Here is a 13,392-nt window from a genome sequence, read left to right on the forward strand (position 1 = left end):
ATTGCGGCTCCGGAGCTCTTCCGCATGCTTCTCAATATCCACTCCCGCCTGCGCGACCAGCGCTTCTCGAGATTCCAATTTGGCTTGTCGGGCGCGGTAGAGTGACAGCAGCCTCCGCAGCAGTTGTTCCTCCTCAGGCTCGCCACTGCTGCTGATTGGCGCATCGACCAGTGTCAACCCAGCGGAGGCAAGCACTTCTCCGTCAAAGACTTCTCCTTCGACCGGCGCCCTGGAGCTTGACGCCCAGGGGAGCTTGATGAAGACACCGTCACGGGCCTTCAAGTAGGCGCCGGGTTGGGGCTCTTCCGAGCCTGGCGCTGCGTCAGCGGCGGAGAGATCGGTGGTCGGTGTAGCTCCTTGCGCTCCTGCGGCCCCAGGGTCGTCAGTGCGATCGCCGGACCCCTCGCCAGCTCCTGCGCCAGCAGCTTTGGCGGCCTCCTCGCCGGCAGGATCATCAGCGCCGGCCTCCTCTTCGGTGGCGGCGGCATCGTCAGTGTTGCCGCGCGCGTTCTCCTCGCCGATGGCCTCAGTCTCCATCGGCTCCATGGAAGGTGGATCTGAAGGCCGGAAGAGGGAGTAAAGTCAAGCAAATATCCAAAAGGAAAAACAGAAAAAGAAGGACCCAAGGGAAGTTGTCAAGCAGGAGGATTACCTGTGCTGGGCTCTACAGCCATGGGCTCCACCACTGCGGGGTCGCTGGTGCTGCCCCTTGCCGGAGACTCCTCCCTTGCCGGAGATTCCTCCCTTGCCGGGGACTTCTCCCTTGCCGGAGAACGCTCCCTTGCCGGGAAAACCCCCCTTGGCGGCGTAGTCGAAGCAGATAGTACCTCGGAGGCGGCTTCTGGTTGCTCCTGGTGAGGCTGCTCTGCTCCTACGCAAACAAAGAATCAGATATCAACAAAGAGAAGAACACACGTGCGCGCCTAACAGCGGGAAGTAAACCTTATACTTACGCTGGGGGCTGCGCTGGGGGCTGCTTTGGGGAAGAATTGCCGGGTCCGGCAAGGTGGTCTCGGGCGCGCCCCCTGCTGTCACGGTGGGCTCGTCCTCGATGACAATCACCGGAGCCTTGGCTCTCTTCGCCGCTCTCTGGGCCAGAGTCCTGAAAAAGGAACAAGGTTCAGAGTAAAGCAGATCAGATACAAGATAAAAACAGCAAGGATTGAAGAAAAACAAATGCAGCAAAGAATCTTACTCGTCTTCTTCCTCCTCGCTGGAGCTGAGCGCGGAGAGGTCGAAGTCCGGCCCTCTATCAGCGCGACGGGGCGGAGGAGTAGGCTCCCTCGACCGCTTGGCGGGGGCGGCGGCAGGACCAGAAGCGGCGGTCCGAGAGGACCCCGCTCCAGTTGCCGCAGAAGTGTGAGATGCTCCCGCGGCAGCAGTGCTTGTCGCGGTGGAGTGTGTCCCGCGACGCGGCGGCTGTTGACCCGTCTGCCGCCCTGCTACGTCCCCGGTCCTGCGGAGACGCCTTCTTGGCTGCGCTGGGGGCTGCGCTAGGGGCTGCGCCGGGGGCTCCGCCTGCGGCAAGCTGCTTGAAGATGGCCGGCCGCTCACACCCTCGGCGGGCTCGCTCGACTCGGCTTCAGGATTAGCAAGCTCCCCCTTGCCGACAAGCTCTCCGGCAAGCTCATCTCGATCGGCAAGACTTGCCGCCTCTGCCGCCTCTGCCTCCTCCATGGTGAATCCAAACTCACCCGCGGCAGCGGCTGCCGCCGCCTCTTCCACCCTAGTGGCGATGCGCCGCATCTCATCATCGATGGTGTCACGGGTGAGGAGCTTCTGTTCGTCGGCATGGACCGCCACCTCCACCAGGCCGTCGAAGAACTGCTGCACAACATCGTCCGCAGGCTCCTGCCAAGTGGGGACGATTCCATGCGAGTTGCGCTGCGGCATCATTGCGCGGATGCGATCCAGCGAAGAGTTGTTACACAGTGGAACGACACCTGCCGGCAACCGGAACCACTCGGGATGCTGAGGATCGTGCTTGAACAGCTCCTTGAGCATCGCGTCCAATTCCAGCACAGTGAAATTGAAGTTGAGGCCCGGACGCAGCCTCATAATGTCCGCCGGACCCCAGAATTCCCAGGCGGGTCTCCTCCTCTCTTGCAGGGGGGCGATGCGGCGGTGAAGGAAATCTGCGCCAACGGCGCCTACAGTGAGCCCGGCAAGCCTGAGACGCAAGATCCGGGTGGTGGCGATCTTTAGCTTGTCGTCGTCCGCGGCCAGGGCGCTCCAATCGCCGCCGCGCACTACTGGAGCATGGCGCAGGATGGTGAATGGCTGCGGGTTCTCCTCGACGATCCAGCACCATTCTGCCCTCCACTCCTCCCATTTGCTGCGGAGCTCCCCCTCCAGATACGTCTCCTTCTTGCCGGCTCTCGAGATCCAGGCGATCCCTCCAGCTAAGGGCTCTCCTCTCTCGACCCGGGGCATGAAGTAGTGGTGGAAAAGGACTACGTTCGGGTGGACTCCGACGAAGTTTTCGTAGAGATGTGCAAAAACCGCCATGGTCAGGACAGCATTGGGGGTGAAGTCAAGGAGATGGAACCCGTAGGTGTTCATGATGTCACAGAAGAATTCGGAGAAAGGCGGGCAGAGCCCGTAGTAGAAGAATAGCGCGAAGAAGGGATACCCATTTGGGGCCCGTTTCGAAGCGGCGGTGGAGAGTACCTTCGTGCGTGGATGCGCTCGTGTCTCCTTCGACCAGAAGAGGTAGAACCACTCCCGCAGCTCCTTCGCAACGAGCTCAGGGGGAAAAGTTACCCGCTCCTTTCGCAGCGCCTCGAGCCGCAGCGCCTCGGCCGACTTCACGCCCTTCCCGGTTTTCGGAGCCATGGCGGAGGTGGTGGGGGAGATCGAAGGCGTCGGTGGCGACGGCGGCGATGGGGGACGGAGTGCTGCTCTCTTTCGGCTTTGGAAGCAGAGGGGAGCGGCGGAGATTTCTGAGATGCGAACAGCAAATGGTGAAGGTGGGGGAACTGCCCCTGTTTCCCCTGCTTATAAAGAGGAGGAGGCGAACGTTACGCTTTCTCCGAATAAAGAATTACCCACGATCTCTCCCACGACGCCGCATTCGACGCGGGCTGTTAAGGGAGGGCGCGGTGGATACGGAGTCAGATTCGGCGTGAACCAGGCCGCGCGTGCCCGTGCCTTGTTTTGGGCCTGCCCAACAGCGCTCGGCACCGTGTGTGGCCCAGACCCGGGGGCTCCTGTCGGTGTACTAAAGTAGGGGTACCTTAGTATCCCTAACTTGTGCACGGGAAGTCGCAGCGCCCCATGGCAAGTCTTGCCGGGTGACCGCCAAGGTCCTCCGTGGTTCCTCTGGAGCCATTCAAGAACAAAGTGTTCAAGCCGAGAAGACAAGGCCCCGGCAAGAGGAGCTTGCCGGGAAGGACAAGGCCCCGGCAAGATGAGCTTGCCGGGAAGTCCCACTAAATTTAGCCCTTTTGATTACTTTTGCTTGCCTCAAAGGAAACTTGCTGCCGAACATAGAGAATATGAGATGAGCTTTCAAGATCTATCTTATTATTACGGCACCACTTAGATATATCTTTGTTTTTATACCTAGCTAGGGGCGTTAAACAATAGCGCTAGTTGGGAGGCAACCCAATTTTTCTTTATGTTTTTTGTTTTTTCATCTATTTAGTAATAAATCTTGCATCTACCTTCTGGTTAGACGTGTTTTTATCTTTTAATTAGTGTTTGTGCCAAGTAGAACCTATGGGATAACTTACGATGATAGTTGATTTGATTCTGCTAAAAAAACAGAAACTTTCCACGCACGAATATAATTTTGTTAAATCACAGGAACGTGCTTTTGTGTTGATTCTTTTTGCTTCTGTTCAATAGACAAATTTTCCAGGACTTCCTATTTTGGTAGGATTTTTAGTGTTCCAGAAGTTTGTGTTAGTTACAGATTGCTACAGACTGTTCTGTTTTTGACAGATTCTGTTTTTCGTGTGTTGTTTGCTTATTTCATGTTGGTGTACTAAAGTAGGGGTACCTTAGTATCCCGAACTTGTGCACGGGCAGTCGCAGCGCCCCGCGGCAAGGCTTGCTGGGTGACCGCCAAGGTCCTTCGTGGTTCCTCTGGAGCCATTCAAGAACAAAGTGTTCAAGCCGAGAAGACAAGGCCCCGGCAAGAGGAGCTTGCCGGGAAGGCCAACCAAGGCATTTCAAGGAACTTGCCGCGACGCGCCGTGCGTCCCAGCAAGACCCGGCGAGCGACAAGCTTCCGGGCGCGACAAGACAACGACCGCGGCAAGGCGCTTGCCGCGGCAAAGCTACCACTCCGTACCTGCGCTCCAGCGCATCCGCCAACGTGTCGCCCTGGGGTCTTTCTAGGTGCGCGTGGCGAGAGGCTGTGCAGCTAGCGGTGCAAGGTGGCAAGCGGAGATGACAAGATGGCCATCGTGGCGAGCGGTGGCGCCCCTAACGGCCGCTTTTCTGCACTGTTTGGGCGACGCGGACGGGCATTTAATTCCTTTGTCCCCTGCCGTCAGAGTTAGGTAGGGTGCACTGTACAAGTAGGTGTACCAACCACTCCTTTTCCATTTTTTCCCTCACCTACATTGCCACCTGTCGGTGACCCCTTGAGCATATAAAAGGAGGCCCATGCGCAACGTAGGGGGGTTCGAGGCATTCGAAACCAGAACACTCCCACGCTCTAGAGCAAGAACATAATACAATCACAAAGCAGCAGTAGGAGTATTATCTCTCCGGAGAGCTCCGAAGCTGGTAAAATCGCTCGTGTGCTCGCCTCGATCTGCTCTTCGTGCGATCTCCGCTCCCTGCCGGACCGAAAGGGGCCCTGCCCCATAGGTGTTCGTTCCCACGACATTTCAATGCATCTATGGCTAGTAAATTAGTTTATAAACCATAAAGAAGTTGTAATACAGTAGGTTTAACACCAAATTAAATAAAGAATTAGTTAATTGCAGTACCTTATGTGGTGGTTTTGTTTTCTTTCACTAACGGAGCTTATAAGATTTCCTATTGAGTTTTGTGTTGTGAAGTTTTCAAGTTTTGGGTAAAGCTTTTATGGACTATGGAATAAAGGGTGGCAACAGCCTAAGCTTGGGGATGCCCATGGAACCCCAAGATATTCAAGATTAGCCAAAAGCCTAAGCTTGGGGATGCCCCGGGAAGGCGTCCCCTCTTTCGTCTTTGTTCATTGGTAACTTTACTTGGAGCTATATTTTTATTCGCCACATGATATGTGTTTTGCTTGGAGCGTCGTGTATTATATTAGTCTTTTCTTTTTAGTTTACCACAATCATCCTTGCTGTACACACCTTTTGGGAGAAGCCTATTTGATTAGAATTTGCTAGAATACTCTATCTTTTGAGCTTGCTAGTTTTTGCTCTAGTGCTTCACTTATATCTTTTAGAGCATGGTGGTGTCTTAATTTTGAAGAAATTGCTAGTCTCTCATGCTTCACTTATATTATTTTGAGAGTCTTTTAGAACAGCATGGTATTTGCTATTATCATAAAGTTGGTCCTAGAATGATGAGCATCCAAGTTGGGTACAATAAAAACTATCATAGAAAAGTGAATTGGATGCTATGATCAATTTGATGCTTGATAATTATTTTGAGATATGAAGGTAGTGATATTAAGTTCATGCTAGTTGGGTTATTATGAATTTAAAGAATGCTTGTGTTGAAGCTTGTGATTCCCGTAGCATGCACGTATGGTGAACCACTTTGTGATGAAGTTGGAGCACAATTTTATTTATTTATTGTCTTCCTTATGAGTGGCGGTCGGGGACGAGCGATGGTCTTTTCCTACCAATCTATCCCCCTAGGATCATGCGCGTAGGATCATGCGCGTAGTACTTTGGTTTTTGATGACTTCTAAATTTTTGCAACAAGTATATGAGTTCTTTTGGTTAATGTTGAGTCCATGGATTATACGCACTCTTTCACCCTTCCACCATTGCTAGCCTCTCTTGTACCGCGCAATTTTCACCGGTACCATACACCCGCCATACTCCTTCCTCAAAACAGCCACCATACCTACCTATTATGGCATTTCCATAGTTATTCCGAGATATATTGCCATGCAAATTTCCACTGTTCCGTTCATATGACATGCATTAATTTTGTCATATTGCTTTTTGCATGATCATGTAGTTGACATCGTATTTGTGGCAAGGCCACTTTCATAATTTTCATACATGTCGCTCTTGATTCATTGCATATCCCGGTACACCACCGGAGGCATTCATATAGAGTCAAATCTTGTTCTAGCTTTGAGTTGTAAATCCATAAAAGTGTGATGATCTTCATTATTAGAGCATTGTCCTAGTGAGGAAAGGATGATGAAGACTATGATTCCCTGACAAGTCGGGATGAGACTTCGGACTTTACAAAAAGAAAAGGAAAAAAGAAGAAGAAAAGGAGAAAGGCCAAAAAAGAAAGGCCAAAGAAAAAGAAAAAGAAAAAAATAAAATAAAATGAGAGAAAAAGAGAGAAAGGACAATGCTACTATCTCTTTTTCCACACTTGTGCTTCAAAATAGCACCATGATCTTCATGATAGAGAGTCTCATATGTTGTCACTTTCACATACTAGTGGGAATTTTTCATTATAGAACTTGGCTTGTATATTCCAATGATGGGCTTCCTCAAAAGTGCCCTAGGTCTTCGTGAACAAGCAAGTTGGATGCACCCCACTTAGTTTATTTTATTGAGCTTTCATATATTTATAGCTCTAGTGCATCCGTTGCATGGCAATCCTACTCACTCACATCGATATCTATTAATGGGCATCTCCATAGCCCGTTGATATGCCTAGTTGATGTGAGACTATCTTCTCCTTTTTGTCTTCTCCACAACCACCCTTCTATTCCACATATAGTGCTATGTCCATGGCTCATGCTCATGTATTGCGTGAAAGTTGAAAAAGTTTGAGATTATTAAAGTATGAAACAATTGCTTGGCTTGTCATCGGGGTTGTGCATGATTAAATACTTTGTGTGATGAAGATAGAGCATAGCCAGACTATATGATTTTGTAGGGATAACTTTCTTTAGCCATGCTATTTTGAGAAGACATGATTACTTTGATTAGTATGCTTGAAGTATTACTATTTCTTATGTCAATATGAACTTTTATTTTGTATTCATTTGGATCTGAACATTCATGCCACAATAAAGAAAATTACATTATGAATTATGTTAGGTAGCATTCCACATCAAAAATTCTCTTTTTATCATTTACCTACTCGAGGACGAGCAGGAATTAAGCTTGGGGATGCTTGATACGTCTCCAACGTATCTATAATTTTTTATTGTTCCATGCTATTATATCACCTCTTTTGGATGTTTATGGGCTTTATTTTACACATTTATATCACTTTTGGGACTAACCTACTAACTGGAGGCCCAGCCCATATTGCTATTTTTTTGTCTATTTCAGTATTTCGAAGAAAAGGAATATCAAACGGAGTCCAAACGGAATGAAACCTTCGGGAGCGCTATTTTTGGAACAGATATTATCTGGAGAGCCTGGAGTGCAAGTCAAGAAAGCTCCGAGGGCCCCACGAGATAGGAGGGCGCCCCCCTGTAGGGCGCGCCCCCTGTCTCGTGGGCCCCTCGGGCGGCCACCGACGTACTTCTTCCTCCTATATATACCTACATACCCCGAAAACATCCAGGAGCACCACGAAACACAATTTCCACCGCCGTAACCTTCTGTATCTGCGAGATCCCATCTTGGAGCCCTTGCCAGCACTCTGCCGGAGGGGGAAGCAACCATGGAGGGCCTCTACATCAACATCCTTGCCCCTCCGATGAGTTGTGAGTAGTTTACCACAGACCTACGGGTCCATAGTTATTAGCTAGATGGCTTCTTCTCTCTTTTTTTATCTCAATACAATGTTGTCCCGCTCTCTTGTGGAGATCTATTCGATGTAATCTCTTTTTGTGGTGTGTTTGTCGAGATCCAATGAATTGTGGGTTTATGATCAAGTTTATCTATGAATAATATTTGAATCTTCTCTGAATTCTTTTATTATGATTGAGTTATCTTTGCAAGTCTCTTCGAATTATCAGTTTGGTTTCGCCTACTAGATTGATCTTTCTTGCCATGGGAGAAGTGCTTAGCTTTGGGTTCAATCTTCCGGTGTTCTTACCCAGTGACAGAAAGGGTTGCAAGACACGTATTGTATTGTTTCCATCGAGGATAACAAGATGGGGTTTATATCATATTGCATGTGTTTATCCCTCTACATCATGTCATCTTGCTTAATGTGTTGCGCTGTTCTTATGAACTTAATACTCTAGATGCATGTTGGATAGCGGTTGATGTGTGGAGTAATACTAGTAGATGCAGGCAGGAGTCGGTCTACTTGTTATGGACGTGATGCCTATATACATGATCATGCCTAGATAATCTCATAACTATGCGCTTTTCTATCAGTTGCTCGACAGTAATTTGTTCACCCACCGTAATACTTATGCTATCTTGAGAGAAGCCTCTAGTGAAACCTATGGCCCCCGGGTCTATCTCTTATTATATTTGCTTTCCATCTACTTTGTTTGCATCTTTACTTTTTGCATCTATATCAAAAATACCAAAAATATATTTATCTTATCATACTATCTTTATTAGATCTCACTTTCGCAAGTGGCCGTGAAGGGATTGACAACCCCTTTATTGCGTTGGTTGCGAGTTCTCAGTTCATTTGTGTAGGTGCGTGGGACTTTTGAGGAGCCTCCTACTGGATTGATACCTTGGTTCTCAAAACTGAGGGAAATACTTACGCTACACTTTGCTGCATCACCCTCTCCTCTTCGAGGAAAACCAGCGCAAGCTCAAGACGTAGCACTGCCTTCAGAGAAGACGGTAAAAAGTTGGTGCTCGTGAACTTCCAGACCTCCCATGAGATTATCCTTCCTCCGTTGGATTATATAGAATATTACCATCGTGGTCCAAGTCATCTAGATTACCACGTCAGTTGGATGGATCTTGTTTTGCAGAAGATTGTAATCTGCCAAGTGCCCACACGACAAGTGAATTATGCAAACTATAAGCTAATTGCCTTGTTCGACCGCGGACTCACCTATCTTTACGTCGGTGCCTTCTTTAGCTCGAGACAACTCAGATCGCAGTGGATCATCGTCAAAGCTGATACACACTTCTGTGATGCTATTGAACACAATGGCATCATCTACGCGACTGTCGGCATTCTGGAATGGGGGTACCCAGACTTGCCTGCCTACGGCCTGCGGCGTGGCTCAAGGAGTGGCCCAGTATGGCCCATCTTCATTAACACGTGCTCAAGACCCTCGCGAGGGGCCAAGCCTCGCGGGGCGAACGACAGGAGGCTTCCTCGGGCACGGCCTCGTCAGGCAGGCTCGCGAGAAGGCGGAGAGATCAAGGCCGGGTACCTCACGAGGTGCCCGTGACGCAAGCCATGACGACCAAGGCCAGGCTGGCTCGCGAGGAGGCGAAGACTTGGTCGACGGTAAGCCCTATTCTCTTAGTTTCTTGCTTTGAGTTATCAACCCTTGCTTACAGCTTTGGCCTCTTTTTTTTCTACCCGTACAGACTTCTTCCCGGGCCATTCCGTAGCCGCGATCCAGATGATCGAGGCCCAGCGTGAGGAGCGAAGAGCGGAAGGTGCATAGATCGCCGCAGATGCCCCGCGGACTCTTGGCGAACAGGTCCTCAGCATTCAGGCCCGGCTTCGGCCTGCCCACCGCCTGTTGCGCCGCCTCCAGCGCGTCGGAGCCCAGGCGGTCTCCGCCCTTTGGCCGGGCCTGCCGGCTCCGTGCACCCCAAGTCGGACTGCCGACTGGCTGGAGGTGGCGGCCGGCCTCTTGGAGGCCTGGAGGGGCTCAGCAGCCTGGGCAGGAGCGCGCCGGGCCTTGGAATTCGTCAAGGCGTGGTACCCTGGGCTGGATCTTGCCCAGTTAGCCACGTTCCGGCTGGAGGCGCAGGAGGAGCTGGCGGCGGTGGAAGCCGAGCTCGACAACAGGGCGGCGGCGATCGCCGACTTCACCGACACCAATGTCTTTGTGCCGGAGGTGGTCGAGGAAGGCGGCGAAGCTCCGCACGAGTGGCTCAGGCTGAACCCAGAGGACAGTGAGGATTCTGCTGAAGTCATCGACTCCAGCGACGAAGGGGAGGACGGGGAGGAGTAAGAGGAGGAGGAGGAGGAGGAGGAGGATGAGAGCAACATCGACATGTCGGAGGTCGGGGCGGACGGTCATCCCCAACCTGACTGGGCCTCAAGCAACGAGCCACGCACCAAGGTGCCGCCTGCTACTGGAGGCATTCAAGTGGGGGCGGACCCGCCACCCGTTCCTCCGACAGATGCCACCGACTCCGTCCTCCAGCACTCCAACGCCCCGCCTGCTGCCGGCGACCCCTCTGCTTAGACGGAGCCGCCTGCCGCGCTAGGTGGTGCGGCCGACTCCAGTGTTCAACCGGAGCCCTTGGCCACGCCATCCGGCACCGGCCAGCCAGATCCTTCTGCCGCACCAACCTGCACCACCCAGCCGGAGTCCTCTATTGCGCCAACCGGCACCGCCCAGCCGGAGCCTTCTGCTGCTCCTTAGGATTTTATCTTTTTTCTGTTTGCTGCTCTGAACATTTTGTTAAATTCGCGCAATTCCGCCCTTGGGGTGTAAATCAAACTCTGTTTGAATGTTGGCCAGAGGCCTTTATCCATGTAAAATATTTTATCATTGCTTATGTTTGCTGTGCCGACCGCCAACCTTTTTTCCTTTTTCTCCTTGGTTTTTTCCTTTGCCGCCGACCCTTTGGCTTTGCTTTCACCAGCCGGATGGATGCTCTGTGGACCGTGGCTGGTTTGAGCACTCTAGCCATTTGTGAGGGGGGCCAGGACTTAGCCATTAGGAGCTTTGGGTAGTAAGGTGGAGGCCGGTCGTCTGGCTGCCAAGCAGCCAGACGGCTAGGTGCGATGCCGCCTTCTACAATATGCACTTTCCTCCTTAGTCGTTTTTTCATGCGGGGCACCTCTTTGCAACCTTTGCCCGCCATGCAGTCGCTCTACGAGCTATGGCTTCTGACAAAGGAAGCTTTTGGTGTTGGCACACTACTTGTCTGGCTGTAGGAGGCGGCATATTGTAGAAGGCGGCGAGGCTCCAGGCTGACTGGTCGAACCCGGGCCAGGCGGAAGAAATAGACTATACATTCTCATGGGCATGACACTTATCATATAGATAAAAAGAGGGCAGTCCCCGAGCTCTTCTCGGGGGACTCGGAGTCTTTATACATAGTACAAAAGGTAGCGTGATACATACTGCTTTCAACTGTAAAACCTTCGGAGGAGATTTGCGTTCCACGGCCTCTCCGTTTCTTTGCCTGAATCATCTCTCTTGCGCGCTCTGGGCTTCTGGGCATCGATCAGATAGTAGGCATCGTTGCCCAACACCTTACTGATGATAAAAGGGCCTTCCCAAGGTGCCGAGAGCTTGTGTTGTCCGGCTATTCGCTGGATCAGCCGGAGCACAAGGTCTCCCTCCAGGAAGGACCTTGGCTTCACCTTGCGGTTGTATCGGCATAGACTCTGCTGGTAGATGGCTGACCAGCTGAGTGCCAACAGCCGGGCTTCCTCCAGCAAGTCGACGCCGTCTTCTCGTGCTTCTTTGGCGTCCATCTCGGTGTACATGGTGACTCTTGGGAGTCAAATTTGATATCCGTCGGGATGACGACTTCGGCACCGTAGACGAGGAAGAAAGGCGTGAAGTCCATTGATTTGTTTGGAGTTGTGTGCAAGCTCCAGAGGACGGCCGGCAGCTCGTCGAGCCAGCAGCCGGACGAACGCTCCAGAGGCTCGACCAGTCGGGGCATGTGGCCAGACAAAATGAGGCCGTTTGCACGTTCCACCTGGCCGTTTGACTGTGGGTGGGCAACGGACGCTAGGTCCAGGCGGATGCCCTGTGTTGCACAGAAACGAGCCAAGGCTCCCTTGGCGAAGTTGGTGCCGTTGTCAGTGATGATGCTGTGTGGGATGCCGTACCGCGTGGTGATGTCGGCGATGAAGGTCACGACAGTCGGCCCATTGAGCTTCTTGATTGGTTTTGCCTCTATCCACTTGGTAAACTTGTCCACCGCAACCATCAAGTGAGTCATGCCACCGCGGGCCGTCTTGAAGGGTCCCACCATATCCAATCCCCACACAGCAAAGGGCCAGGCTATGGGAATGGTTTTGAGTGCAGAAGCCGGCAGGTGTGGCTTGGAGTGGAACCTCTTGCCCCCTTGACACTTCTGAACTAGTTCTTTGGCCTCTTCCAGGGCAGTTGGCCAGAAGAACCCGTGGCGGAAAGCCTTGGCCACAAGTGATCTTGAAGCCGCGTGGTGGCCGCACTCGCCCTGGTGGATATCTCTGAGTATTGCTTGGCCTTGGTCCGACTCCACACACCGCTGATAAACTCCTGTGACACTTCGCCGTACCAGCTCTTTGTTGACTAAGGTGTAAGCTGTAGCCCGCCTCTGTACTTGTCGGGCTAAGATTTCATTGGTTGGCAGCTCCTTATTCACTAGGAACTTGAGGATCGGCTGAGCCCATGAGGGCGCTGCAATTTCTTCGATTGCAACCTCTGCAACTTGTAGGAGGGCAGTTGGGTCGGGAGGCGGCGGGTTGGCGGCTGCTTCCGCCTGCTGTGCTGAAGAAGTCCCCGGGCCAACTGGCAATGTCCCTGGGCCGGGATCCGAAGTCCCTGGACTGGGTTCTGAAGTCCCCGGGCCGGGCACAGCTGTAGCAGTTCCCGGGCCGCCTGTTGAAACCCTTGTGCCGGCCTCTGGAGTCCCCAAGTCGGATCCGACTGCTTCGGGGGGGGGGGGCGGCACAAAGATGGAGTCTGAATCAGGAGACAGCTTGACAGATAGCTTCAGAAGGAGGCGTAGGGCGACGCCGGCTGGTATTGCTTGTCGGGTGGAGCCAATCAGTGCCAAGGCATCTGCTTGCTCGTTGTCATTCCTCAGCACATGAAGGAACTCGCACCCATCAAAGTATCCGCTGAGTTGCTGCACCAGGAAGCGGTAGCTCGCCATGTTTGCATCCTTGGCGTCCCAATCGCCTGAAGACTGCTGGACCACCAAGTCGGAGTCACCCTAACACAGGATCCGGCGAATGCCGAGTTTCTTGGCAAGCCGGAGCCCGTGTATGAGTGCCTCATATTCTGCTACATTGTTGGAGGAGGCGAAGTGGACTTGCAGTACGTATTTAAGCTTGTTGCCTTTGGGAGAGGTGAGGACGACGCTGGCTCCTAGACCAGTGCGCATTTTTGAACCATCAAAATGCATCCGCCAATGAGTGGAGTCTGGCGCATGCGGAAAATATTGGGTTTCGGCCCAGTCGACGAGGAAGTTGGCCAACACTTGTGATGTGATGGCGGTGCGAGGCTGGTAATAGATG

Source organism: Triticum dicoccoides, chromosome 3B, assembly GCF_002162155.2.
Source record: "Triticum dicoccoides isolate Atlit2015 ecotype Zavitan chromosome 3B, WEW_v2.0, whole genome shotgun sequence".
Taxonomy (NCBI): domain Eukaryota; kingdom Viridiplantae; phylum Streptophyta; class Magnoliopsida; order Poales; family Poaceae; genus Triticum; species Triticum dicoccoides.